A 27,498-nucleotide genomic window follows, 5' to 3' on the forward strand; every position below is an offset into this window, starting at 1 on the left:
CTGCTGACAGCAACCCTTGGCAATGCAAACCCTTGGCAATGCAAATCCTTGGTGTGGTCATGCTGAGGTCAGGCTTGAGTTGTGGCTAAGATGGGGCCACATCTGGGTGGAAGGGGCCACCAGGGGATAGGCAGAGGACAGTAAGAGGGAGAAACATGCAGGGCCAAGTCCCAGCAAGTGGATTCTGTAGAATATGGAGAACAAGGCTGGCTGGCCAGGACCAGATCACAGGGTGCACCATTCACCAGACTAAGGAGACTGTCCCTCATCAGGTAGGAGACAAGATGGTAAGTGCAGGCAGCATAGTGGAGTCTTGCGCTCGACAGAATAACGGCACCCAAAAATGTCCATATCCTAGTCCCAGGACCTGTGAATATGTCATTTTACATGGCAAAGGGACTTTGCTAACATGATTAAATTAAAGACTTTGAGATGAGCAGATGATCCTGGATTATCCAGGCAGGCCCAGTGTCATCACAAGGTCCTGATAAAAGAGAGGCAGGAGGGGCAGGGTTAGGAGATTCGAGGGTGCCAGGTGGCTGGCTTTGAAGATGGGAGCAGGAACAAGGAGCCAAAACCTACAAGCAGCTTCTGGAAGATGGAAGAGTCAAGGAAATAAGTTCTTCCCTAGAACCTCCAAGAGGAAGGCAGCCCTGCTGAGTTCTTGATTTGAGCCCAACAGGACCCATTTCAAACCCCTACTTCTGGGGTGGGATTAAGGAATGGCGGACATAAGGATATGGACAGTGGAGAAGGAAGGGGAGCCATACATGAGAGAGGGTCAGGGAGATAGAAGCCACGGGACTGAGGGGCACCATCAGTCATGAGCAGTGAGTATAAGTGGGAGCCCACGTGATTTCTGTGGGGCGACATTCACAGAGAGGAAAGAGAAGAAGAGACAGGAACTGGAGGAGAGGCTGGTGTCTGCACTCTGCTGCTGTTCCTTTAGAGGGGAGCCAACCAAGCTCGCCTCTGGGAGAGTCTGAAAGTTTCTGGCGTGGCTAGACCTGCATGGCTCATTCAACACTCTTCATTTTCCAGGTACCTGAGACTACGTGGATTCAGAAGCAAAAGGAGAAGATTATAACTTCCAACACAAAACTTTATCCATAGGCTGCAAGCTGGAGAAGTGTGGACCTCCAGGATATCAGCTGCCTGGTGCTGGGGACAGTCACCTGTCCTAGTGTGGGGCAGGGAAGTAAAAAGGGATGGAGGGCGGAACTGCGGGCTCCATGACTCAGCCCTATGAAGGTGCCAGCAAGGGAAAGGTTGGGAGGCAAAGAGACGAAGTCCACACCTGGGATGCCAATTGCTCTGCCCAGCCCCCTAAAATGGGCATTCCTGCTTGATCACCTCCAGTGTCAGGGAATGGTCTCCCAAGGACAGGGTTGGCACAGTAGGCTTGGCTGGTGTCAAAGGATCTTCCTTAGCCTGTGCCAAAGTTGCCTTCCATATTGATGTCTTCTTGTTTTTGCTTTCAGGCCCTACTGAGTGCCTTCACTCCTTTTCTCAGTTAGCCCCTGAAATCTGAGGGCAGTGGCATGTGTTCCTCTAGGGGCAGCATGTTCCATCCTTCCACAGCTCAGTTCTGCCCCTCCTCAGTATCCGATGAGATGGAAGTCTCCCCTCCCCCACTCCTCATCGCCTTCTTATAAAATGCCCTGCGATTTGCTGCTTTTTGGGGAGGGAGAGCCCACTGCCCACCCTGAAGTGAGCACAATGCCTGCAGGCAGCAATGCAGAAATGAGCAGAGCACCCACCTCCCTATCCTAAACCTGAGCCCACTGTAATGCAACCTTGGATCTCAATCACTTTATATAAGCCGCCACAGCATCCTGTTGAATTTTGTTGAGTATGATTCCCAAGGCATTTGATTCATGCATTTCTACAAAGCTGAATTTACCCTACCCTGATCTTCCGTGTGCTCCCGTTCTTTGACCCTACATATAGGAGGTTGCATGAATGTAGCTCCAGGGCCCAAAGGGTTCCGTGGTCGTGGGTCATTGCTCTGTCTTCCCCATCAGGCTGGAGCTCCTCTAGGAAGTGACTCAGTCTTATGAATGTCTGTAATGCTAGAACCCACCATAAAAAATTAGGGGCTGAGAAAAGAGAGAAAATGGAAGAAGGAAGGGGGGAGGACAGGAAGGGCAGCAAATGTGAAAGGAATAGACAAGGGAACCACAGGAATGTGCCGCACCTGGGTAGGTGCAGGTAAGCCTGAGACATGAAGGGAGGAAGCCGAGGTGGCAGGGGCCTCTGCAGAAACAGGTGTGGCTGAGTGTTAGGTGGGCTCGGGACATGAGGAGATGAGTAGAGCCGGGGCAGAAGACAGAGACTGGACCACACTGGACCACACTCAGGCACCACTCAAGGCAGTGTTCTCTCTCTGGTCTGTCCAATCTCACGGGAATATACCCCAGCCTCTCTCTGAGGCAGTGCGCATTGGCTCACTGGGCTGCAAGAAGTACAGGTCCAGCCCCATCAGAAAGTGAGGCCAAAGCTGGAATCAGAATTGCCATGGAGCCTGGAGCCCGCCTGGGCTGAGTCCTACCCAGCCCGCCCCTCCAAGGAAAAGCCATGAGGCTGGGCAATGAGGCTGGGACACAGCAAAGAGGGGAAGAAGGGAAACCTAAGGATATGGAGAACCGATGAGATGATCTGTGTAGAGTACTCCACACAGCGCCCAGCACTGAGCAAACGCTCTTTAAACCGTGATGATGGCAGAGGCGGTGGTTAGAATGAGGGAAATCAAGAAGAAAACCAGTACAGATTGAGTGTCTACTGTATGCACTTGGCATCTACTAGCTGCCTTCACCACTGGGATTTCTATTAACCCTGCTCAGCAATTTTATGGGATGGGTAAGCTTATCCCTCTTTTACAGATGAGGAAGCCGAGGTCCAAAGCATGGCTCTCTCTGCACAGTTTAAAATGGGTGGGACGGGAGTCAAACCCTGGTCTTTGTGACTCTGCAGCTCCTGTTTTCTAGTGTGGAGGGAGACAGTGGAGGAGAAACAGGAGGAGATGAATAGTACCAGAAAACTGCTTAGTAGGGCTTGTGCTTTTCTAGCCCACCAGGGGCCAAACCCTGAGTGAGGCACAGAAAACCAAATATGGGCTCTGATCCCAGGGAGTCCACAAAGGTGCACTGGGAGGCAGGAGGTGGCATGAACAATGATCGTACGGAAGCAGACCATGCCACAATAGGGGATACACAGTGTTCTTGAGGGTGCAGAGGAGACAGGTTGAGGGAAGGCTTCCTGGAGGAGATGACATTTGAGCTAAGCCGTGTGAGTAAGCATCCATCTTCCCAGAAGATCAAGGCATATCTGGTTCAGGGCAATGTGTGAATATTGACAGTGCCTGACACATTTTCCCGCCCTGTCCTGCCCTGCCCCTTATTCACCCACTCTCCACAGCAGAGTCTAAACCAACAGTAGACACCACAGTTGCTCTAAAGCCATCCTACTAACATCTTCCCTCTGTCTTTGTTCTTCCTTCTGCCCGAGGAACTTTAAAGACCCCCAGCCCTAACACAGGACATCCAGTCTCAGACTAGGAAAAAAAAACTATTTCAGCCAAGCTGGCTACAGGCAAAGCATCTCCCCTGGAAGAGAGAGAAGGTTCCCAGGTTTGGGTCAGGGGGCGTAAATCGATCCACAGCATACAACAGGAAATAGAATAGTACCTCACCCAAACCAGTTATGTAATGTTTAAAAGGCAGCTCTCAAATGGGAAGAGCATTTATCTATTATGAACATTTTCCATTTTTAGTGGTAATTGAAGTTTCTCGTCGGAGGCTCATGCTAAAAGCGCCGGGGTATTGTGATCTTCCCCACCCTTTCGAATGCAATTAGAGAATTTAATCAAACTCCACTGCAAGTGCAGTGCCAGCCAGGCTATTTTTGCATTTTTCAATCTAGAATCATTTGGGGACTTTTTAATTGTTAGTTGGGTTTATTTATTGAACTCAGGCTTAAAAGAAAAATAAACAGCAAGAAGGCAAGAAGTAGCTGGAAATGCAAGAAGAACCCAATCCCTGCGATTTAATAAAGTCTGTCCTTGTTAGCTCCAGCAAATGCTAAATTCCAATGAATTCAAATTTCAACCGGGTCTCTAAACATCACATTATTTACATCTTTCATATATTATGGTATTTCAAATAAGATTGTTATAAAATTGCCCCAACTTTGGGCAACTGTAGATCATAAAGTGGGAACATTATTGCATTAAAGGAGAGGGGCTGTATCTCATTGAAAACACATAAGCACATAATTTCATAGACGTATATCTGCAGCCACATATATATCTATGAACAATGAAATTGCCCCAAAATTAAAAGCCTTCTGGCTATATATTTGTAAACACAATCAGATCACAATCCAATGAAGGAGCCTTTCTGAATTAATGTGCATCACGTGATCTTCCTATCATTACATTTATAACTTTCCTTTTGGACAGCTCACTGCCTTCTCTTTGTCTCCATAAAAGTACGAGGGTTTGTGTGTGGATTTTCTTGTTTTCTTTGGCTAATGGTATATATCTCTATTCTTGTTTTTAAAGGAAGGGGATTAGATCAGAACTGTGAAAAAATACACAAAGAAAGAAAGAAAGTCACTCGTTTACACCTGCAGATAGCGAGAGTCCCCATCTAATTTCTCATAACTTCTGGCATAAAACACTTTGCATTTTAAAAAGAAACTGTCATCTCACTCATTTTTATGATTTTGATAATGAGAATGGAAACTATATTGTTAACCAGAAAAGCGCAGTGATTTTATATGCACATTAAAAGGGAAAGACCATTCCTTTAATTTAGATCATTTAAAACAAAACTTTCCAAGTGACAACCTTTTAGTTGTAATTTATTCATCTATTGCAGTTCAGTTTTCATGGGGAAAGTCATACCTGAGAAACGGGGTGCACAGTAAATGCGTAAGCCTTCCTTTTCCACAAACAAACCACAGAGGTACCCCAGAGTCTGGTAGGAGTCTACACTGGTCTGGTAGAAGGAGTCTGGTGGAAGGCGTCCACACTGAGAATGAGAAGATCTAGCTTCCACCTCGGCTCTGTCTAGTGTGTTGTTTCCAAATGCATAAGGACCACTAAGCCTCAAGTGACCAAAAGCCAAACGGATAAAGTATCTTGTGTATCTCCAAAATCCAAGGTGCGTTGGGTTCAGGCATGGCTGGATCCAGGATCTTCAACAATGCAATGGGAATTAGTCTGTCTTTCTCTCTTGTCTCTGTTTTCCTCCGTGTCGGCTTTATTCCTGGAACCTATGTGATCGTGCTTAGCAGATACAGACTTGTGTCATATGTACTACTCTTGTGCTACTGGACTACTCTTGTGCATCTGTACTACTCTATTGGGTACACTAGAAAGAGGCCCCGTGTTTGCTCCCATGGGCCACCTCTGAGTCCTTGCCCATCCCTGAACAAATTCATGGTGCTCAGGCAGGTGGAATGCACTGAGTTCCTGAGCCCAGGTCACCTGTACACTCTTGGAATTTACAGAAGGAGGCAAGCCTCATCCACATGACATGGATGGCAGAAGGGGCTACTGCATATCCTCAGGGGTGCTGGAGCTTCAGAAAGTAACAAAATGGGTGATACATGGCTTTCTCATCTATCAAATTGAGACAAATTGACCAAATATTAAAACTGTGTGTGAGAGAAACCTATATCATGGGAAAACTTTGTTTCTCAAACTGCCAAATGATGGTTCCTATTTGGTTATTCTTGTAATTTCAACAAATACAAGATTCCCAAGTAAAGTCTGTTTTGTTTTGTTGAATTTGTGCTTGGTTTTTAACCCAGGCTGGTTCAGTCCTTCCCTAGGGGTTCTCAGCTATCAAATTGAGATTATAAATGTGAAGGTATTTAGCAGAGTCCAAATGAAAAGCATTATATAATACCAGACTTAAACTACACATTATGATTATGGGATACTCTGAAAAGTGAATCAGCAGATGACACCAAACTAGTCTCTAAATGAGACCACAGCACACACGTTTATCCTCTTCACACCTGCTTTGTGTCAGGCAACTCCCACAAGAAAAGAGGCATTGGAGTTCAAGATATCACTTCAGCGCAGTTAAATTAATGTATTCTTTATAATTAACTTAAATGCAAGTGCACTTGAACTTTATTCCATTGTATGGCTTCATTTTTTTTTTTTTTTTAAGATGTAGCCTGAGCTTCAAAGCACATCACATATTCTAGAAAAAAATTATCGGAAATAGGTTTGCAGCCACCATTAGAATTTGAATGTCCAGAATGGGCAGCCCAGAGAGACACCTCCCATTATAGAGTGGGGATAAAATAAAATTAGTTTGTCTTTTTTCCCATTGTGATAGCGTGCTTTTTTTTTTTAAGAATATTGACTCTGTTTAGTAAATATAATACATGTTCATTGTGAAAATACCCCGATAATACAAAAAAGTACAAAAAAGCCAGTTTAAAAAAGAAAAGAAAAACTATTCAAAATTCCACCACACAAACAAATGACCACCAGTATTTGGTAAACATTATTCTAAGCATTCTTCTATGTGTAAAAACAGATAAAATGATAGTGATGGTGAAATAAAAGAAAGATAAAGGGACAAAAATTGAAACATTATGCACACTTTTTAATATTTAAAAGTTCTAGATTATATTTTACTTGAATTTAATGGAATAAAAAAGAAACTAAAGTAAAATTGGAAGGCTTATCTCAGATCCATTCTCTTCAGTATGTGGGATATGACTTCCTTCCTAAAAGTCCCCTCTAAAGGGAAAAAAGACATTATAACACACATTGGGTTTGAGTTATCTTTAAATTACATTTTAATTTTAGACTAATAGCTTCCTGCAATGAAGGAAGTGGAAATTAACACCATATATTTCTTCTCTATCTCTCAACTCTTTTTAGTTGCATTATTATTGTCTGGCTTTATAATATTTACATTTCATTCAGTGAACAAAATTTTGGTTCAGTCAGTTTTAGTGACTGTTATGTTCACCATCTTGCCATGATGCCATCATTCCTGCATCATTTATTTTACTTCATCTTTGCGTTGTATAGATTTGAAAAACAAAATAAATAGAGAGTTTCCATTTGGGGAATGTTTATTTTCCCTGAAATGCTCATAAGTATTGTGATCTGTAGCCCTTATTTCAGTAATGTTTTCTTCAGTTATATCGTTTAATGTTTTTCAGTGTCATTTGTTCGGTCTCTCCCCAAAGAACACAAATTATGCATTTATCTTATTTCTCTTTTCTGCCTATCTATTACAAAAATATACTGAAGCAGGAGGATTGCTTGAGACCAGAAGTTCAAGACCAGCCTGGGCAACATAGCAAGGTCTCCTCTCTATAAAAAATTTAAAAATTAACTGAGCATGATGGTATACCCCTGGAGTCCCAGCTACTCAGAAGTCTGAGGCAGGAGAATCACTTAAGGCCAGGAGTTCAAGACTGCAGTGACCAATGATTGTGACACTAAACTCCAGCCTAGGTGACAGAGCAAGAACCTGTCCCCCACCACAAAAAAAAATTATAATAGTAGTATATCATCTTTACAATCATTTTATATCATCATACATTGAAAATGGGGGATGGTATTTTTCCTTGACACAGTAGCTGGAGAGGCTGGGGGTTACGTAAGCCTCCCAAATATCTTTCAGTATGTGGGAGTCTTGTGCTATAATGAGTGTGGTGCTGAAGATGCCAATACATGCTATAGAGTTGGCCAGACCAGCATGTCCTCGACAATGTTTCTCTAGTATGTTGATTCCCACTTTCAGATTCTAGTGAAGCTTAAATTTGTGTAGCATTTTTCTTTTTCACATCAGTTTTTTTCCTTGAGTTCTGCCATCTCCCTTTTCATCTCTTTATATGTTGTTTTATAATTTTTTTTAATTTATGGAGAATTATTTATCTAAATTTTTTCACTCTTTCCTTGGGCAATTTATGTTAGAAATTCCCTTTATCTGCCTTTTGATGAGGGATTTCTTCCCTCCATGGCTGTGATTATTTTATTTTTGCAGTACAATAGGTCACCGGCTGGTTTCTCTGTGTAGCCTTTCATGCTGAATGGAGCTAGCCACATATTGACTTGAGAGAGAGTGAGGTGAAAAAGAGCATGAACTGGGACATCACGAACTTGGACACGGCCTGGTGTCTGGAACTCCTCGTTTCTTAAATGTGATTTCCTTTGCCCTGAAACATGTCCCTATCCTGTTGGCCTTGAAAAGGAGCTTTTCCTTTTCCACGGGAGGTCTCTGAGTTTGATCCAGAGTTCAGCGTCTATCTCTCCTCCTCATCATTGCACAGATAACCGGTGCTTTCCCGAGACCAAGGGCCTTAGTCGTAGGTACTAGGACTGGCATGCTGAGTCCATTTCTCCTGCACCTCCACCCTCTCATCATTGCATGATATCATCCGAGTCTCCACAGGACATTGCCCACCCATGCTTGGATGATGTGGTCATAATCCATGGTTCATTCGATATGTCTTTTAGCCCTGGGTGACTCGTTCTTAGGGAAAGTTGTTTCCTGCTCAAAGTCCAAAGAGTCGGTACTAGCTCTGGGTACCCTCTTCAATTGCATTTTGCAAGATTTAGGAGATATGCATAACTTTCCATGATTTGCGAGTGTGGTTTTTCCTTATGTCAAGGAAAGTGAAAAATTGATTCATTTTCATTGTTGGCTGAGGTACATTTTGGGTAACAGTAATAGAGACAAATGTCCCAAGCCCACTTTGTGTAGCCAGAAGCCTGGCTTGAGTCTTGTATAGAAAAGGATTTCCCATTTCAAAGGGTCTTCATCCAGCTCAGATCCAGTTTTCTAGCTGTGTAACTTCAGCCCTCAATTTCTTAACTGTGGCACAGTTTCCTCATCTGTAAAATGGTAAGAGTCATCATCCCTAATCTTCACAGAGTTGTTATGAGGACCAGCGAAGGAATCTATGAAAAGATCTCAACACATCCCATCGCAAGAACTCAACACCTTCTGTTGTTATGATAATGATCCCACAACACCATGAGATAGACACCATTGTCTTCGTGTGACAGATGTGAAAACTGAAGCACAGGTCAGATGACTTTCCCAAGTCTTTCCAGTATCTAAATGTCAAACCTTGGCTTCAAAATCCAGACCTCTGCTCTACCCTGTTCCCAGCCTCGAGAGATGATCTGTAGAGCATGCTCTACCAACACTTTCAGATTGACTAGAGCTTTAGATCAACGTGTACCCATTTTATGGATGAAGGAAAACAGAAGGAGAGTTGTCTAAGGCCCCACAGCTAGTAAGCCACACAGTAAGGACTAGAATGCCGACCTTCAGCAATCTAGAGACTAATGGAAGAATGCAATGAGCTAGTCGATCCATGCCCAGAGGAGTACCTGCACCTGCATATGGGGGCAGAGAGAGAAGAGAAGGAGGAGGCAGGATGGAAAGCGGGTCCTGTCCACCTGCACGAGCATAGACACGTCATCCCACCCTCTGAACCACCCATGCCTCATCTTGAAAATGAAGATAATATCTGCATCATCAGCATCAAGTGAACCAAGGCCCCTTCTGAAACAGAATCTACTCTATTATCTCAGTTGTGTTTTTAAAAACCATTTATCCCTCAGTGTGTGTGTCTGTAAGGTCATTTCTCCATCTCTTATCTATCTACCAATCTGTCTAAACACAGGAAGAATGTAAACAAAACATACTCAAGTATGTTTTTCTGGGTGGCAAGGATACAGGTGATTTTCATTTTCTTTCTGCATTTCTAAATTTTCAAACGTTCCTATAAAAAAAAGAGCACGTGTTATTTATATTACCAAGGAAAAACACAAGCCTTCCATGAATACTGGTCTTGGTAGTGTTGCTGCAGGATGACTGAGACAGTGAGGGGGCTGAGGTGCCAGGGGTCTGCACTCTGACAAGCCTGACGTTACTTCCCTTTCCCCACCCTGAGAGCTCTGGCTTGTGCCATGCCATCCCTGAGCCTCCATTTCCTCATCTGTCGAATGGGGATGATACTGACTCTTGGAGTTGGCATGAGAGTTTAACGGGACAGTCTATTCAGATGTCTCACACGGGGCTGAGCACACAGTAATTACTCCCCAAATGTCAGATCCTTTGCCTTCGACGAAAATTCCAGCTGGATCCTCTGCAAGCCTTTGCTAATGGGCCAAAACTGTAGCCAAGGAGAACTCCTGAACAATACTGTTTATTTATACAGTGGGAAGATTGAAATCATTATGCTTTGACTGGCAGGAGTTATTTATAGGCCTTGTTCCCAGTGAGCTGCTGGGATCAGGGCTCTCCCCAACACATTTACCAACTCCCCTGCCTGGCCATGAAACCCCACGAATATCTGAGTGGGCCTCTGCTTCTCAACCACATGAAAGCGGAATTCCTTCCCAGTTCTATTAAACTAAAATCACTCCCTGCAGTAAACAAGGCACGAGAGGGAGGAGGCCAGAGAAAACCCTCCAAAAACGACGGGGCGGAGCCGAGCGGCAGGAGCAAATGCCAACATCCCTCTGTGCAGCTCTGTGTCCTGAGCAATTAGGGATTCCAACCCAAGGAGCCAGATCTCCCTCTGAGTCCGCCATTACTCCCAAGTGTTGATGGAGCCCAGAGTCTGCAGAAAGCACTGCAGTGAACATTATGGGTGTGAATGGATGAGACTTGGCTGGATAAAGATCGGAAAGGGGCATGCCAGGTAGGGGAATCCACACAGGCCAAGGCAGGGTGGCTGGAACGTTGAGGCGCTCAGTTGGGTAGAGCATGAGAGAAGAAAGAGCAAGCAGTAGGCATTCACATGGAATCCACTCAAAATCCTGGCGCAGAGGACATTGATAGACTTTGAGCAAAATTAGGATGAAAGGGGGAGGTCTCTGGAAGATATAGGTGGCAGCATTATTTTCGACCTCAAGTCTAGCCCTCTCCCCGTGTTCAGAGGTGCACAAAGCTGATGGGTCCAACACGGAAGGGATCTGAGCCCCCACCCCCACCCCACCCCTGCACAAGTCTCTTCTGCCTCCTCACCAATCAAAGACATTTCCAGAGGGCCCAGGAGAGCCCCTTTGGAGCTTACACACGGAAAATACCTTACGCCAAGTTTTCAAAGTCAGGGCATCGAGTAAAACCCAGGCTGTTTCTCCAAATCCTTTCTTAAAAAAAAAAAAACAAAAACTTTCCTTTAAGTTCCACATGTATTTGAATTCAGGGGAAACTCGGACCACTTGTTTTTAATCCATCAACACTTAAATCATCAAAATGCTATAGGCCAATGGTTTGGAGGCCAACAGGAACACCGGAGTCTTTTAAAGACTTTCTTCTATTTCTCTAGCAATCAGGAAGTACTCATTTTCCAAGAGGAAACCAAATTTTGACTCCAAAGGGGCTGCTGCATTTAGTTCCAAACTCAGCACCCTCAAAGGCCAAGCAGACTCAGAATTTGGCAAAAGCTGCTGTTGCAATCACCGCGGAGAAAGTATTTGCAGTCCAAGGAGCTTCACGCTCCTCTGCCCTGTTCTGCTGCAGACTCTGCCCTGGATGCAGCAGGCAAAGGGGGAGGAGGAGTGGCTATGGGCTGGGAGAGAAAGGGCCAGCGACGGTGGGAGTTAATATCAGGAACTGCTGGCAGACCCAGAGGAAAATGCAGATCCTGGCTCCACACATGGGACCTGATGCTGCCGCCCACCACACGTGGCCCTGGTGGGGAGCATGGGCCACTCCATCTCTGCGTGGTCTTTGGGAGAGTGAAAGTCAACATCTATTCCATGAGACTGTGGGAAAGAGGAAATATTCAATAAGAGGAAAGTAAAATAAAACAAAGCAAAGTACACGTAAATGCATGCCAGGAAACACACTTATCCAGGCCAGACAGAATTCCATCAGATTTTACCAAAATCTTGCCCCTGGCAGTCATCGTACCTCCATTCCAAATGCCTACCTATCCACTCTGGCTCACTGGCTGGAATAACATTGGCAGGGATTCTGCAACTCACACAACCGAATGGTGACTGAACAAACGTTGAAAGCTCCCTGTGGAGCAAAGAACACATCGTTTCTAGAGCTTAACGTGTCATGAACAAAACTACATTTCCAGGGGTTGATATCAACCACTAGAGCCTCTGCTAAGAGATGATAACAATAACAGCAATGGTAACTAATAATGGTGTGTCCCCATCCCCCTGAGATTCATTCTGTAGGCCTCTTCCTGTGTGCCCCATACTGACATCTCCTCAAAGCAGGGAAGAGGTGGTGACTTAAGACATAGACACATCTACCCCTAACCATGCTGGTTTGAGAGAGATAGATCCCAATTCGTGCTCTGGCCCACGCAAGCACAATGGGCAGGAACATGTTCCCATTGGTGGCCAAGCTGAGGTCTGAATGTGCAGCACTGCCGTGCCTACCCATTCCCAGCCGACATCACCTCACCTCCTGCAGCTACACAATTCTGGAGGAGGTTATCCCTCAGGAGTAAATTGCAGTCTGACTAAATGGATAACAGCACAGAGTTATGCTGGAGTCAGACAGCTGCAGTTGGATTTCTGGCTCCACCACTTCTGAGCTGTGTGACCTTCATCAGGTTACTAAATGTCTCTGTGCTTCAAAACCCTCTACTGTAGAATCAGGATAATAATAGTTTCTACTTCATAAGATTGCTGTGAGGCCAGGTGTGGTGGCTCACACCCATAATCCCAGCACTTTGGGAGGCGAGTGGATCACATGAGGTCAGGAGTTTGAGACCAGCGTGGCCAACATGGTAAAACCCCGTCTCTACCAAAAATACAAAAATTAACTGGGCGTGGCGGCAGGCACCTGTAGTCCCAGCTACTCAGGAAGCTGAGGTAGGAGAATCGCTTGAACCCAGGAGGCAGAAGTTGCAGTGAGCCCAGTTCATACCAATACACTCCAGCCTGGGCAACAGAGCCAGACTCTGTCTCAAAAAAAAGAAAAATAGATTGCTATGAAAATTAAATTAGCTAGTACATGCAAAGTACGGAGACACCGGCTGGCATCCAGTGCCTCTCCCATGTGTCTGCTATCATCATCATTCTTAGAGGACCAAAGGGTAACACAATCTGTGGACACACACAGAAAGCACGTGGCACAAAGTTAGCTCTCCACAAACATCAGTTGTCTTTCCTCACACGCCTGCGTGTTTCCTACCAGTCAGGAAAGTTTACATCAATGGCAAACTCTGCGGTTCCAGGGAAGCCTGAGATCATGGAATCCGAACACTGAGGTGGCAGGGGAGCAACAGTGCGGTGAGGTCAAATGATCTTGTCCAAATACTGCCTTGGGAGATTTTGCTTTTTTTTTTTTTTTTTTTTTTCTTTCTTTTTAATTCGCCATCAACAGTTCAGTCTCCAATGCTTTGAAATCTCCTGGGAAGATTTTCCCACTGATGTCAGTCGCCTGTCTCCCCAGAGCTAGAGATGCAGAGAGAAAATCCTCTCAAAGGTCTGGACCACCCACCATGTGCCCTTGACCAAGCAGCCCCTCCTGTCTGCTAATTGGGGCTTGGGGAGGAGGCCAAAGGAAGGTGGGCCTGGCAGGAAAGGAAGAAAGAGAAGGCGATGAGGAGATAAAAGGGAAGTGGGGCCAGGAGGAGTTCCAAATCTTAATCCTTTCTTTCTGCTGTCCTGTCCAGAAATGAATCATAGTTATTTGGTTAAAAGATGTTTTCAGATCCTGGAAGCAAGGTTAAGTAAAAACAATAGGTCTTAGCTCAGGGGGAAAGGAGGGGCAACATCGTGTCTGGGGATAAGAACTGTCCCTAAGCATCAGAGTCAGCCCTAGGTAACCCCAAAGAGCTGAGAATTTTCCTGCCTTCAGACTCTTAGGGGAACAAAGAAGTGTCGCAAGGGTTATTGTGTCAGGGAGCAAGAAGTCACTCTGACAGTTGGGAACGGCTCTGACCAGAGAACAAGAAGATGGGATGGCAATTACCATGGATCTCGTCTTTCCTGTTGCTGCAGTGGAAATGCAGACGAGTGCCAACTGGCCGGCTCATTTGTATGAAGATGAACTAAAGATGAACAAGACTCCTCCCTGCCTCCCCTGGGGGCTTCACGCAACAGGACAGACCACAACATCCAGGGAGCCCAGGCTGAGGAGAGAGAACCTGACAGCCCAAGTAGCAGCTGGAAGCAGGGACTGCAACCCCATCCAAACCCCAAGTTCATCCCTCCTCACTCCAAGTGTCCATAGTCACAGGAGAGGGGCCAGGATGGGCACTCAGACCCGGGATTGAACCCAGCTCCCTATCTACATGGGCTGTCTGGGCCTCTGTGTGCTCACTGGGGACCCCAGGAGAGTCACACACCTTGGTTGCGGTGAGGGACGGTGAGAGTCTACCCAGTGACAGTGTGTGTCTAACTTCGGGACACCAGGCCCAAAGTGGGCCTGGATACAAACAGGTGTGCAGACTGGAGCTCAGCCTTCTCCTTCTCGAAGTCTCAGAGCCCTATTTCCCAAAGAGTCTTTAGCCTTTGGTGATTTGGAAAAGAGAGAGGGAAAGTGAGCGAGACAGAGAGACAGACACAGAGGGACATGGGATGAGATAGAGATACACAGGAAGAGAGAAAGAGAGAGAAAGGAAAGAGAGGAGAAGGGAAAGGAAGGGAACGGGAGGGGAGAGGAGGGGAGGGGAGGGGAGGGGAGGGGAGGGGAGGGGAGAGGAGGGGAGGGGAGGGGAAGGGAACGGGAGGGGAGAGGAGGGGAGGGGAGAGGAGGGGAGGGGAGAGGAGGGGAGGGGAGGGGAGGGGAGGGGAGAGGAGGGGAGGGGAGAGGAGGGGAGGGAAGAGGAGGGGAGGGGAGGGGAGGGGAGGGGAGAGGAGGGGAGGGGAGAGGAGGGGAGGGGAGGGGAGGGGAGGGGAGGGGAGGGGAAGGGAACGGGAGGGGAGAGGAGGGGAGGGGAGAGGAGGGGAGGGGAGAGGAGGGGAGGGGAGGGGAGAGGAGGGGAAGGGAGAGGAGGGGAGGGGAGGGGAGGGGAGGGGAGAGGAGGGGAGGGGAGGGGAAGGGAACGGGAGGGGAGAGGAGGAGAGGGGAGAGGAGGGGAGAGGAGGGGAGGGGAGAGGAGGGGAGAGGAGGGGAGGGGAGAGGAGGGGAGGGAAGAGGAGGGGAAGGGAACGGGAGGGGAGAGGAGGGGAGGGGAGAGGAGGGGAGGGGAGAGGAGGGGAGGGGAGAGGAGGGGAGGGGAGGGGAGGGGAGGGGAGGGAAGGGAAGGGAAGGGAGGGAAGGGAAGGGAGGGAAGGGAAGGGAAGGGAAGGATGGGGAAAATACAGGAAAGGAAAGGGATAGAAAAGGAAAGGGGAGAAGAGAGGAGGGAGCGGGGAGGGAGGGGAAGAGAGGGGAGGGGAGAAGTGGGGAGGGGAAAAGGCTTCCTGTGGTCCGACAAATTGGGAGACTGAAGATTTGGGCAGAATTCAACCTCCTGTTGTGGAGCAGGTGTTCTCCTGGTCTGCAAATGCCAGCTGGCCTTGTCAATCTCCAACAGGAGGCAGAGTTTGTGTCTGCATGGTTTGTGCACCCTTGGTGGTGAACACACCATGACAGACCCTGGGGGGCACTGTCACTCCTGTCACTTGGACCACTGGGGCCCCCACAGAGCCCCTGCCCCCCTCACAGGTGAGCCTGGCCACAGCGACTGGAAGGAGCTTGTGGTAGGATCTGGCCAGACTGAGTTCCAGTCTTGGTCAGGCTACGCCAAGCTGGACCATGCCAAGCTGGACTGTCATGAACAGTCAGGACGAGTCATCGTGAACAAGATGCCTTAATTCTCTGTGTGCCTCAGTTTACTCTTCCGAAAAGGTGGAATAATAAAACCCAGTTCCTGAGGGTATTTAAGACAAAAAAAAAATGAACTGATAGATGTGAATAGTTAACTGTGAGGCTCACAACCTGGAGGGTAGTTCACGCTGGTTCATCCCCTCCTGAGGCCATCCCCATGTGATGCGGGTGGGGGTGTCAGAGGAAGGATGCAGACCAGGGATATTTGGTGTTTAAATGGGAGGCAATTCTTTGGAACTCTTACCTCATGCTTCCCAGAAAGACCATAGCAGGTCTGGACTAGGGAGCCAAAACCTAGCCCCATTTTGGCTGGGAAAAGGTCACCTTTTGAAGCTGCACTTCCCCATCTGTCATCTGTCAAGCCTGGGTCTATGAAGTCCCACCTCCCCTCACTGTGCGGGGGAAACAGACAAGGAAGGAGAACACACCTGTCAGCCTCAGAGGGCCAGAGAGGCCAGGAGGGAAATGGGTGTTTCCTGAGGACCCATGCAGGGAGCTCGCCAGACATTTACATGGGACAGCATTTGCTGAGGATGCCCACTGACCCTATAAGCCTGCATTGTAGAGTCAGGCCTGGGTGACCACTCAAAGGCAGAGGTGATTGTGTGTGAGAAGATAAACGAGATGGGAAAATAGTCTCACAAACATGACCAAATGGTCAATCCATCCATCAGTGTGGAAGCAAGGCCAAGATGGATGACAAAGTCCTTTCTCCCCACCTGGAAAGTCTTCCATATTTTATAACTTGGCGTGTCCTCAAAGCCCTTCAGATGGAATCACAAACTTGTCCAGTCCTGAGCCAGAGGGGTGCAGCTCGAAGAAGTGAGACCCACCTTCTTGAGGCCACTTAGCACCTCGTGCCCTGCAGGTAACCTGAGTGAGGCCCCCAAAGAGCAATGAGGAGAAAAAAGCTGTTCTGGTCAGGAAATGCTGAGTTCAAATCCCTGCTGCACCACTTTAAAGCCAAGGCCTCAGTTTCCTCACCTTTCTGAAGGATAAGCTAACACTGGCGTCTCAGGACAGTCATCAGGTTGATGCACAGGTGGGAACAGGAGCACCCAGCTCAGGCAGCCACATGGGGCTGAAGGTAAATTGGCCACATCCCCACCCCCTACCCTCAGCTTGGAAGCCAGGAGCTTAAATCCAGGTGCTCTAGTCTGGAGATTTCTCAAATAACTTTAAACAGAAATACGACTCCACCCAGCAATCCCATTACGGGGTATATACACCCAAAGGAATAGAAATCATTCCACCCTAAAGACACACGCACTGGTATGTTCATCACAGCACTATGCACAATAGCAAGGCTAGAGAATCGACCTAGCTGCACATCAACAGTGGACTGGATAAAGAAAATACGGTACGTATACGCTATGGAATACTATGCAGCCATAAAAAAGAATGAAATCATGTCCTTTGCTACAACATGGATTGAGCTGGAGGCCATTATCCTAGGTGAATTAGTGCAGGAACAGAAAACAAAATATCGTATGTTCTCACTTAAAAGTGGAAGCCGAATATTGAGTACACATAGACACAAAGAAAGGGACAACAGACCACGGGACCTACTTGAGGGTAGAGGGTGGGAGGATGATGAGGATTGAAAAACTATCTTTCAGATATTATGCCAATCACCACCTGAGTGACAAGATAATCTGTCCACCAAACCCCCACAACATGCAATTTACCCATGTAACAGAGCTGCACATGTACCTCCCAAACCTAAAATGAAAAATTAGAAAGAAAAAAAGAAAATACATCTTAACAAAAACAAACCAAAAAAAAACAGTATGCTGAGCCTCCCGGGAAAGTCCAAGGGCCCTGTCACAGGGATTGGCAAGCAGTTTAGGCGTTTCCAGGAAAAAAGGGGACCCAGCTCGAGGCCACAGAAAGCTCAGTCCCCAACCCTGAGTCAGCCCTGAGTCATGAGCTAAAAACACGCCTTTGCCAACTGCAGCTCTCAGCAGCCATAATTAATACGGGACTGATGAAAACTGTGTTTTTCACTCAACGGAGGAGGGTATTTCAGGTAATTAGGCATAACCTCATGTATAGGTAATTTGCCTTTTCACATAAGCTCTGGCTGCCATGTCTGGGCCCTACCTCCAAAAAAAAAAAACTTACACCAACATTTAACCGGCAAGATGTGTTTGATTTCAAAGGATTACCCTTCCCCTGTAAGTATTTTGAGTGCAAAATGCTAAATACACAAACACCCTTAATTGGTTTGTTCTAATCCACTGACTTGAGCCTCTCTAAGAGAATCTTTGCACTTGGTCTTTGCAGCCACCTTGCATTTGTTGACGGCTCTGCTCTGAGCTCATCTCCGAGCAAAGCATTCCATAGACTGGAAAGAAGTGGAGAGGTTTCTGTTTGGATCTGTCATTTGTTCATTCATTTCTTCGCATCACAGCTACTGGGAACCCACTGTGCACCCTAGATGAGGAGCAGAGAACTCAACTTGGAGAAATTTAAAATTGAGATGGATGGCAGAGACCAAGTCTGATCACTTCCTTTTACAGATGGGAGCCCTGAGGCCCAGCCTTGCCTAAGTTCACCCAGCAAGTTAATGGAGGAGCTAGGAGTAGAAGCTGGATCCATGCCTCTTGGCCTGCTGAGGAGGCCACAGAAATCCTAGCCGTGACCTCCCCCACTTACAGGGGGCAGGAGCAGCCCCCCAGTTTCTCTTGGGCACACCGAGACCTCTGAGTTTGTGCAGAGACCAGGGATGCGCCCGCCAAGTGGCTGCTTGCACAACAAGGTCTTCCCCGGCCAGGCCCCTGACTAACCACCGATCCCGCAGTCCAAGCCCTGCCCCAACTGCAGGACACTCCTGGGAGAGGTTCCCCAGGTTCCCATGACTAAGGCGGTTCTCCCAGGACAGCTCTATTTTTCACACTGTGCCGATGTCGCAATGCCCAGCCAGATGAAGCAAGAGGGACATTCGACGTCTACCCAACATTTCCAGAGCAGCTCAGGGAAAACTGCCAAAAACCAGAATTCCTCGGGGCTAACTCCCAGCTCCCCTAATTCCCCAGCCCTTTCTTCAGCATCGAAATCTCCTTCCTTTCCTTTTAACTCTAACAACCTCGATGGAGCAGTGGAAACAGCAAGAGCCACGTGTGCTGGCCGAGCAGCTCCTGGAGCAGGGCAGGAGGCCAGGCCCGTGACACCAGGATCTCGGGGTATGGCTGGGGGTTACCGTCTGCCTCATTTTACACCTAAGGAAACCAAGGCACAGAAACTTTAACGGATTTGCCCAAGGTCACCTGAGGAGTGATTGGCAGACCCGGGTCTGGAACCAAAGGGTTCTCTGATGATAACATTAAAAATATGAGCTAACCATGAGCATTCACTTGTGTGGCACAGGTTTGAGTCCTGGCTGGGTTATTACTCACTGGATCCTCACAACAAGCATATAAGGTAAGAAGCATCAGTGCCCCATTTTGTACCCGAGCAAACTGAGATGCACACAGATGAAATACCCTGCCCTGGCCACACAGAAGTGAGGGGCAAAGCTCAAACCCAGCCTCCCCATCGCTACAGCAAAAGTGCCGAACTTCTCTCCAGGTGGCTCCACCATGCCCTCTCCACTCATGGGAGTTTGGTTCATCCCTGCATGCTCCTGGGGGGCTCCCTTCTCCTAAGGTCCAGGTTTCCATCGGTGAAATGGAATCCTGATGGCTCCCTCATAGCACACAAGATGACAAGGACCTGATAAGAACTTGTGAAATCTGTCTTCTCCTCTCTTTTCTTGTCCACCCCCAAATCCACATCTCACTCAAGTCATACATGTCCTGGAAGCCCAGGTTAGTCATACCCATTCCCCAGACACAGTGAAAGGAAAACAATGAATGGTAAATCTAAAGCCAGAGGGGCCAAGTCCAGGCTAGATCACGGGGCTGTTGGGTGGCCCCGAGCAAGCCCTTCCCTGAGCGGGTCCACTGGAGCAAGCCCTTCCCTGAGCGGGTCCACTGTTCTCGTCTGTAACATGAGCCCGTGGATAACAACAATCACATGTGTCCCTTTCAGTGTTACCAGGTTAGGGCTCTGAAATTCAAAAGATGATTTTAAGTCACTTGCTTCCTAATTCAATAGACCAGAGGTATCAATGCGTTCATTCCCTCCTCCTCAAGAAAAGACAGCAGAAAACCTTTCATTGAGCAGCTAGGATGTGCCTGACACATGAAAAAGACTCAATTAATATTAGTTTCATGAACAAAGGATTCATTTGTTTCACTGATTTGTGCATTCCCTCACTAATGAGTGAATGAATGAATTAGTGAAAGAATGAATGAATGAATAAGAGTGAGGGAATGAATGGATGAGTGAATGAATGAATGAGGGAATGAATGCAAGTTCTATGCCCAGAGTTTGGTGCTCTCAGGTCCAAGCATGGAGCTCTCATAATCAAGGTGCACTGCCTCTGGCTCGGAAATCAACTAGCCTCTCACCCTCGAGGCACATCTATAAACATCTCTGCACCTTTGTTTTCCTCTTTGTAAAAGGGACCCATTGAAGCCTACATGAACCAGGTCCTTGTGTGGCTTCAACAAGGTGCCTGGCCTGCAAATAAGTGAGCCTGGCTGCACTCAAGAACCAAGAACCACCCTTATTATTTATTTTATCATAAATAGCTATAATTTAAGGCTGAGAGTAGTGAGCACTGTTCGAGGGGGTTAGAAAAAGTGTTGTGGAGGTTGATTGGAAACGGAAACCATCCCTTCTTCCAGTCGGGGGATGCTATCTGAGCGGAGAGCTGACTTCAAATGGGATTCATAGTAAGGTGTGGATGTAGGAGAGGGAAGGTTCTAGGGTGGAGAACAGCAGGAAGGACAACAGAGGGAGGAATCGTGGATTGCCTAGCAGAGGGGCTGGTTCATCTACCATTCAATGGAGCATTTGGCAAAGGTGAGCTGAGGACCTACTAGCACAGCTTCCCCACACTGAACAGGCAAGACTTGCTGCTGGCCTCACAAATCTCACGGTCTAGGGGGTGCATAGACAGCTCTGACCACCACAAGTGTGCCCCATATTGCAGCATGGAGTGGCCTGGGAGAGGGAGACATTTGCACTGTAGTGGGAGGTTGATAGCCCAGTCACAGGGAGCCGTGACTCCCAAGTTAGGGAGGTAGAAAGACCTTCCCTTGTTAGCAAAGGGAGCCATGGAGGAGTTTGGACCAGGAAAGTAGTACAAGTGAAAAACAGCTTCGGAAAGATGAAAGTCACAGTGATTCAGACAAAACATTTGACACAAAAGAATCCTGAAGAGACAAAGAAGGCAGCTTGAACAGGATTCCAGGTAGAGAGGAAAGGATGACAGAAGGCATGGGCAGGGAAAGGAAGGACAGAAAGATGGTGGTGAATGTAAAATAAGACAGCTGTGGGGTGGTGGGAAGGAGGCCAATGAAGTGAGGGAATCAGGAGGGGCTCAGGCACACCGGACCCACAAGAAGCAGGCTGGGAGGGCAGGTGCGGGGCTCAGGTTGGGACACATTGCATTTTGAGCTAGGGGTGGTAAACTCAGGTGTCACGTCCCACCAGCAGTGAAATGTGGGAGAATCGCCCCAGGTAGAGATCAGGGCTGCAGAAGCAGAGTGGGGTACCACCTGTACCCGGAGCAGGGAGTGGGTATCTTCAGTGTCCCCGGGGCAGGAGTCAGGACAGCCTGGGGCTGGCAGTGATGGGGCCTCCCGAAGATGCCACCAGCCTACACTCTAATTTGAGCACTCACCAGCCCTTCAACCTCAAAATTAAAATCTACCTTACAATTAAAATGGGGTTTTTGTTTTTATGTATATAAATACTATTTTCGAGACTCTCTGGAGGCCTCATGGTCTAGTTCCAAAGCAAGGGAGCTCCTCAGCTTCCCTGTATCATGAATTCTCAGGCTGGGGGATATTGATGATTTGAACTGGGTCACTCTTTGTGGAGGGCTGCCCTGTGCCTCGTAGCATGTGTAGCAGCATCCCGTGCCTCTCTTCACTTGATGCCAGTAACACCTCCTGCCCCTCAATTATGACAACCAGAAACGTCTCCAGACATTACCAAACATCCCCTGGGGGCAACACTGCCCCAGCTGAGAAGCACTGTGCTGTTATTAAGGACACTTTCATGTCTTTCCCTACTTGCTCACCTGACACACTCATGAGATTTCTAAGGCATCTGATTAAACAAGAAATAAATATTTCTAAGAAATATTAATAATAATAATGGCTAAGGCTTTGTGGTCAGACCCCAAGACAAAGCTGCTCTGTTGCCCAGGACCGTAAAGCATCAGGCAAGTAGCTGAAATTCTCCTCCACCCCAAGGGTGTTCATCTGCAGAATATGGGGGGAGAGAGAACAAATGATCCCTCGGGATAAGGGGGCTCCCACCCACACAGCCGGCCAAGAAGAGACTAGACAAGGCCCCTCCTCAAGCCAGGGTCTGGGCCATGAAGCCGCTACCATTTTCTGGCTGGAGTCCCCGGACTCGGTGACTCAGCTGGCAAGGATCCTCTTGCTTACGAAAGAGGGTGGGTTCGGGTGAAGCAACAGTTGGAGCCTGCACGAAAGGCAGAGAGCTGATCTGAGCCTTTTGACTCACTAATGGAGAAGCCCTCACTCTCTAGAAATCTCCACATTCACCAGTGACAGTTACGTCATGTGTGTGAAGGGGAGGCAGAGGCTTTGGTGCTTCACTGTCCAGTTTGCCTAAGGGTAGTCAGCAGGGACGGGACGGGAACCAGCGAGTGTTTATGCTATTCACAAGGCTCACCCTGAGAGCTCAGCCCCGGCCCCACGAGGTCTCAGGTGGGCGGCAACCCCAGGCCATGGCAGCCCTTCTTGGGAAATGGCTTGGCCAAGGCCATATCGTCCAAGGGCAGGTATTTTTCAGGTGGGTGGGAATGGGCGTGGACAGGAAGAAGCTGGCCAGCGAGACAGTCATAGGGTTACAAAATTGGGAGGCGCCTGAGAAATCCTACATTTGCTACAGGCGAAGCTCAGGCCCACAGAGGGTGGAGGAGCAGGGATCCTGGCGAGGTGAGGAAGATCTCATTACAGCACCCGTTTCTCAGATGAGGAAATAGAGACCAGAGAAACCAAGTTCGTATGCTGAGAGCTCAGCTAGTCAGCGGCACAGCTGAGATTTGACTTTGAAGTTGATCCCATTTCCCTGAACATGTTTCCACCTGGCTTTAAAAAGGGGCTTGGCTGGAGCCATCTCCCCGAGCTCTGAGCTCTGGCAGAGCCTGGGGTCAAATCCTTTTGAACTAAGTCCCACCATGTGTGCGACCCAAGTAATCCCACCTGGCATCTGGACCCACTTCCGCCGGGCAATACGCATGGGAAAGAGGCCATTTGACAGCACAGCATGGCCAGTGGGTCCAGTCAAGACGTGAGGCACGTTAGAGTCATTAAAAATCATTAGGATGGTTGGGTTCTGAGGTCAGATAAGCAGGATAAACACTCCGGAGAAACTAGTTCTGCCTTTTCCTGCAGCTGCTCCCACTCATCCCAGCCAAGCACTCAGCCAGCCAGACTCCCGAGAACCTGCCGCTGAGCTCCAGGGGCTCATTTAAAATCCAGGGTCCACAGGCAGGTCCCCGCTCTGCTTCAACTCTTGAGTCACACTTTAAAAAGCATGTGGGAGATTTGGTTCATTTGGAGTGGGCTTTTACACATGGACGGGATAAAAAGGCCCACCTAAAGACAGGTCCTTGGGTCATTTTACCTGGAGACAAGGAAGGGACTGAGGTTCAGAGTGGCTGTGTAACTTACCTGAGTGCATACAGCTTGGTGAAGCCAGAATGGTCAAAGGCCAGGACTGTGCGCGTCCACACTTGACCTGCCCACACTGCCCCTGAACACCCTTCAGTCCCCAGACAAGCTTCCTCTCTTGAATTTGGCAGTCTGCAAACAGAGCTTTGCCCAAGCCTGTATCTCAGGTCTGTTATATACAGATGCAGATGGAGAGATGTACTCTTAAAACAAATCACTCTGGGTGCCTCTGACCATCCATCTGTCACCACCACAGGGGCCTCAGCCACAAGGGCAGGGACCACGTCTTAGCAGGACCAGCTGCTCCCATGGCTCCATGCACCCCACATTTTACACACATTATTTCTAATTCTCGCAAACAACCCTGCAATGGAAATATTCTTATCCTGATTATACAAACGAGAAAACCGAGGGCTACGGAGCTGAAATGACTTGCCCGAGGTCACAGTTAGTAAATTGCAGGGACCTCTTGGACCCGAGTTTCCTCTTTCCCACAGCTCCAAGCCTCCTCTCCACTTTTTCTGTATAATTGGGAGCAGCCCCAGACCTCACACATAGGAGGTGTTGACTACTTGTTTGCAGAATAAATGAATGAGTGGGTAAACGAGCAAAATGAATTTGAAAACTTAAATTGCTTTATTTGGGTTTTCAAAGATGAGTCCATCATGAGGCTATCGGGAAGAAAACAGACTGTCGATTAAGTAGTCTCCTGGATTTCTGAACTCAGTGAAAACAATTTCTAAATAATTTTGTGACTTTTGAGCCATTCTTAAACAAACAACAAAAATATTTTAAAGTTGATTTCTAAGCCAACTTTTCTTTCCTAAGAGATGGGAAACTAATGTTCACTGAGTAGCTGCTGTGAGAACACACACCACCATCCTGTGTGTATCAACACACTTGATCGGGTCCACAGCAACACTGCAAATGGGCATTAATGCCAGTTATTACCAGAGGAAAAGATCAAGGTTCAGAGTGGCTGTGCAACTTTCCTGAGTACATACAGCTTGGTGAAGCCAGGAAGGTCAAAGGCCAGGACTATACGTCCACACTTGACCTACCCACACTGCCCCAGAACACCTCTCAGCCCCCAAGCGAGCTTTCTCTCTTGAACTGGGCAGTCTACAAAGAGATCTTTCTCCAGCATCACCACTTATCCAGCGGACCTTCCAAATGTGGGCTTGGGACACCAGAGAACACACCTATAATAAATTAATAAAGAGAAAGACCCCAAAAGTCTACAAAGAAGCTGTTTTGTTTTCAGCATCCATCATGTTTGGTGTCACTTCAATAAAATAAAAGAGTCTCTTATAGTTTTAGTGTTGGCTTCATTTGGAATGGCAGGTGGAGGGTGGGGAGGAGAACCCAGTTTCTTCAGTATGAAGGATCACAATATCCAACCTTGCCTCTCTCCACAAATGGGCCTTCACCCACAGAAAAAGTTTCCAGCAGAAGAAGGAAGTTCGCCTCCGTCAGTTTTTCTGGGGGCTCTGTGGCAAGGCTGCCGTTTCGCCCTGCCATGCTGAAGGGTCTGTCTTGCTCAGATCTGTGCTCATATGAACAACTGCACCCAAAGCCCCAATCCAAGCAATCCCTACCTCCATCCCACACCCCACTCCTGCTCCAGGACCTGCAAAGGCAGGCAAAGGAGCCTGGGCATCCCAGCCCCCAGGGTCTGCCTGCAGCCTGTCAGGGGAGTCCTTGGCGAATAGCCATCGTGACGACTGCTAGAACCTGGCTACTCCCTGAGTATGCAGTGTTGCTGAGCAAATTCCCGGCTTTGGAACTGGGCAGACAATCCCCTTGTGTTTTCCCACCTTCCCACCTTGGCTGCCAGGAGCTGGCCCAGTCTTGGAGATGCTGAATAGGCCATTTGTTGTGAGATCAAAGGGCCACCTGCGGGAAGCGCCTCACAGCCTGGAGCAGGCCCAGGCTGCGTCCTGCCCCATTGCCCGCCACCCCGCCTGCCGGGTCCCGGGCCTCTTCAAACAGCCCACCTTGGCCGGGGCATTGCTCCACCCCCACCGCCTACTCGCATTTCTCTTTCTAACAGCACCTAACCACCTTCCTCAGATACCACGTTCTCCAAAGTCTCCCCGTTTCCAAGTTCACTGTTCCCTCTATTTGGTACACTCTTCCTTGCCTTCTGCACCCAGATAAGACCCAAGCACCAGCCCAGGCAGAAATCCTGCCCTAGCCCCCGTGATTGGTTTAGGGCTTCCGGGATGTGGAGGGAGCACCATTGTCACTGCCAGGTGGGCCCCCAGGCCATGCCGGCTGGGCTGTGAGCTTCCTGAGGACACAGGGCTGGCCCCAGAGCACCAGGCACAGTCCTTTCATGGTTGGCATCAAATGCTGGTGGACTGAGAGGGGAGGCAGAGAACACCTCCATTGCTTCTCCTCCAGGGCAGAGCAGGTAGTAATAGATGAATGGGCATTGTCGCAAAACACATCTGGAAACAGCTTTGGATAGAAAATACCACAACTCAGGCCTCCAGAAGCTTCTGCTCTTACTGCTCCCATCAGTGTCATCCTTTTCAAATGCTAATCTGGTCACAGGTCGCACGCACCCCACCTAAAGTGGGATAGGGTCCTTCTACCAGTGCTTTTGGGGTAGAGAAGGAATCTTTACTCAGGCCCGGATGCCCATCATTTTGGCATCAAGGCATTTGGTGTTTGCTACCTTTCTATTCTTTCCCTCTTTCTCACTCTATCCCTGAGTCCACCCAGGATGTCCCTGGGTCACAGGCCCAGCCACTCATTTAACAGGCCTGATCTCACCAGGTCACAACAGCCAAGGGCCAGGGTGGGAGAGGATGCCAGGGGGTTTCCAGTGAGCACTGGGTGGTGTGGGATCCCTGGTGGGTGGGATAATGCCCTTCCAGCTCACCCCTCCAGCACACCTCCTGCCACTCAACTACCACTCTCACCACTCCAGCCAGAATGGCCACCTCCAGGGCCCCTCCCTCAGGCCCTTTGCACCTGCGCTCTCCCCTCTAGTGATGTCCCTGCCCTACCTGGCCTTCTTACCTTCACATCTCCACCCATGGCCTTCCTGACCAGGGAAGACCTCACTCCTAACAGCATCTCCAGCACTTACTAGTGGTGCTTCGATTAATGGCTAGCTCCTTCACTTACTGAAATGGAAGCTCCTTGGAGCGGGACTTTAACTCTCTGATCCATGCTCCTGGGCATGTATACATGTTTAATCCATGCATGTGTGTGAATGGTCATTTCACAGGGCAGACAGTCTCTGCAAAGTGGGCTTTCGGCGACTCTAGGAGGCTTTCATGTACTTGATCATCTCCATATCTGTCTGCCTCTTTCACCTGTGACCTCCCAGGGGCACAGGGTATGATCTGTTCACCTGCTCCCCTAGCCCAGAGCACAAGGCCCATCTCATTGGAGGTGCCCCCAGAGCCTGTATTTGAACGACTAAAGGAACTGTGGCCACTGTGCCAGAATAGTCCGTGAACCCCTTGACATAACATCTTTGTCCACTGCCCAGGACATCCCAGCAGTGGGGACAGCCCCAGCCTGGCAGACCTGGCTCTTCCTGCCTTATTTCATTTTCCTTTGGCCCTGCCTCAGCTCTTCCAGTCCCACCTGACTGTGTTGGAGGTGAACTGTGGCCAGTGGCACCATGGAGCGATGGGACCCACGCTCACACTCGGCAAAATGTACACCGGCCTGGAGGGGAATCATCTGGCTCCACCCTGTCGCGGCTGGGCTCGCCCCCTGTAAGATGGAGAAGAACAAACTTGGGAATAAGTCATCCCTTCACCTTTCAAATCCATCTCAAAGGCCGCCTGCTCCTGGAAGTCCTTCTGGGTCCCCCAGAGAAACTGCTGCTTTCTCTGGGCTCCCCCAATGCATCACTTACCTGGCCCTTATCACGTTTGACAGGATGGCCCAATCGCCCCGCGTCCATGCTTATTCCTTCAGGC

Source organism: Macaca mulatta, chromosome 7 (assembly GCF_049350105.2).
Source record: "Macaca mulatta isolate MMU2019108-1 chromosome 7, T2T-MMU8v2.0, whole genome shotgun sequence".
Classification (NCBI taxonomy): domain Eukaryota; kingdom Metazoa; phylum Chordata; class Mammalia; order Primates; family Cercopithecidae; genus Macaca; species Macaca mulatta.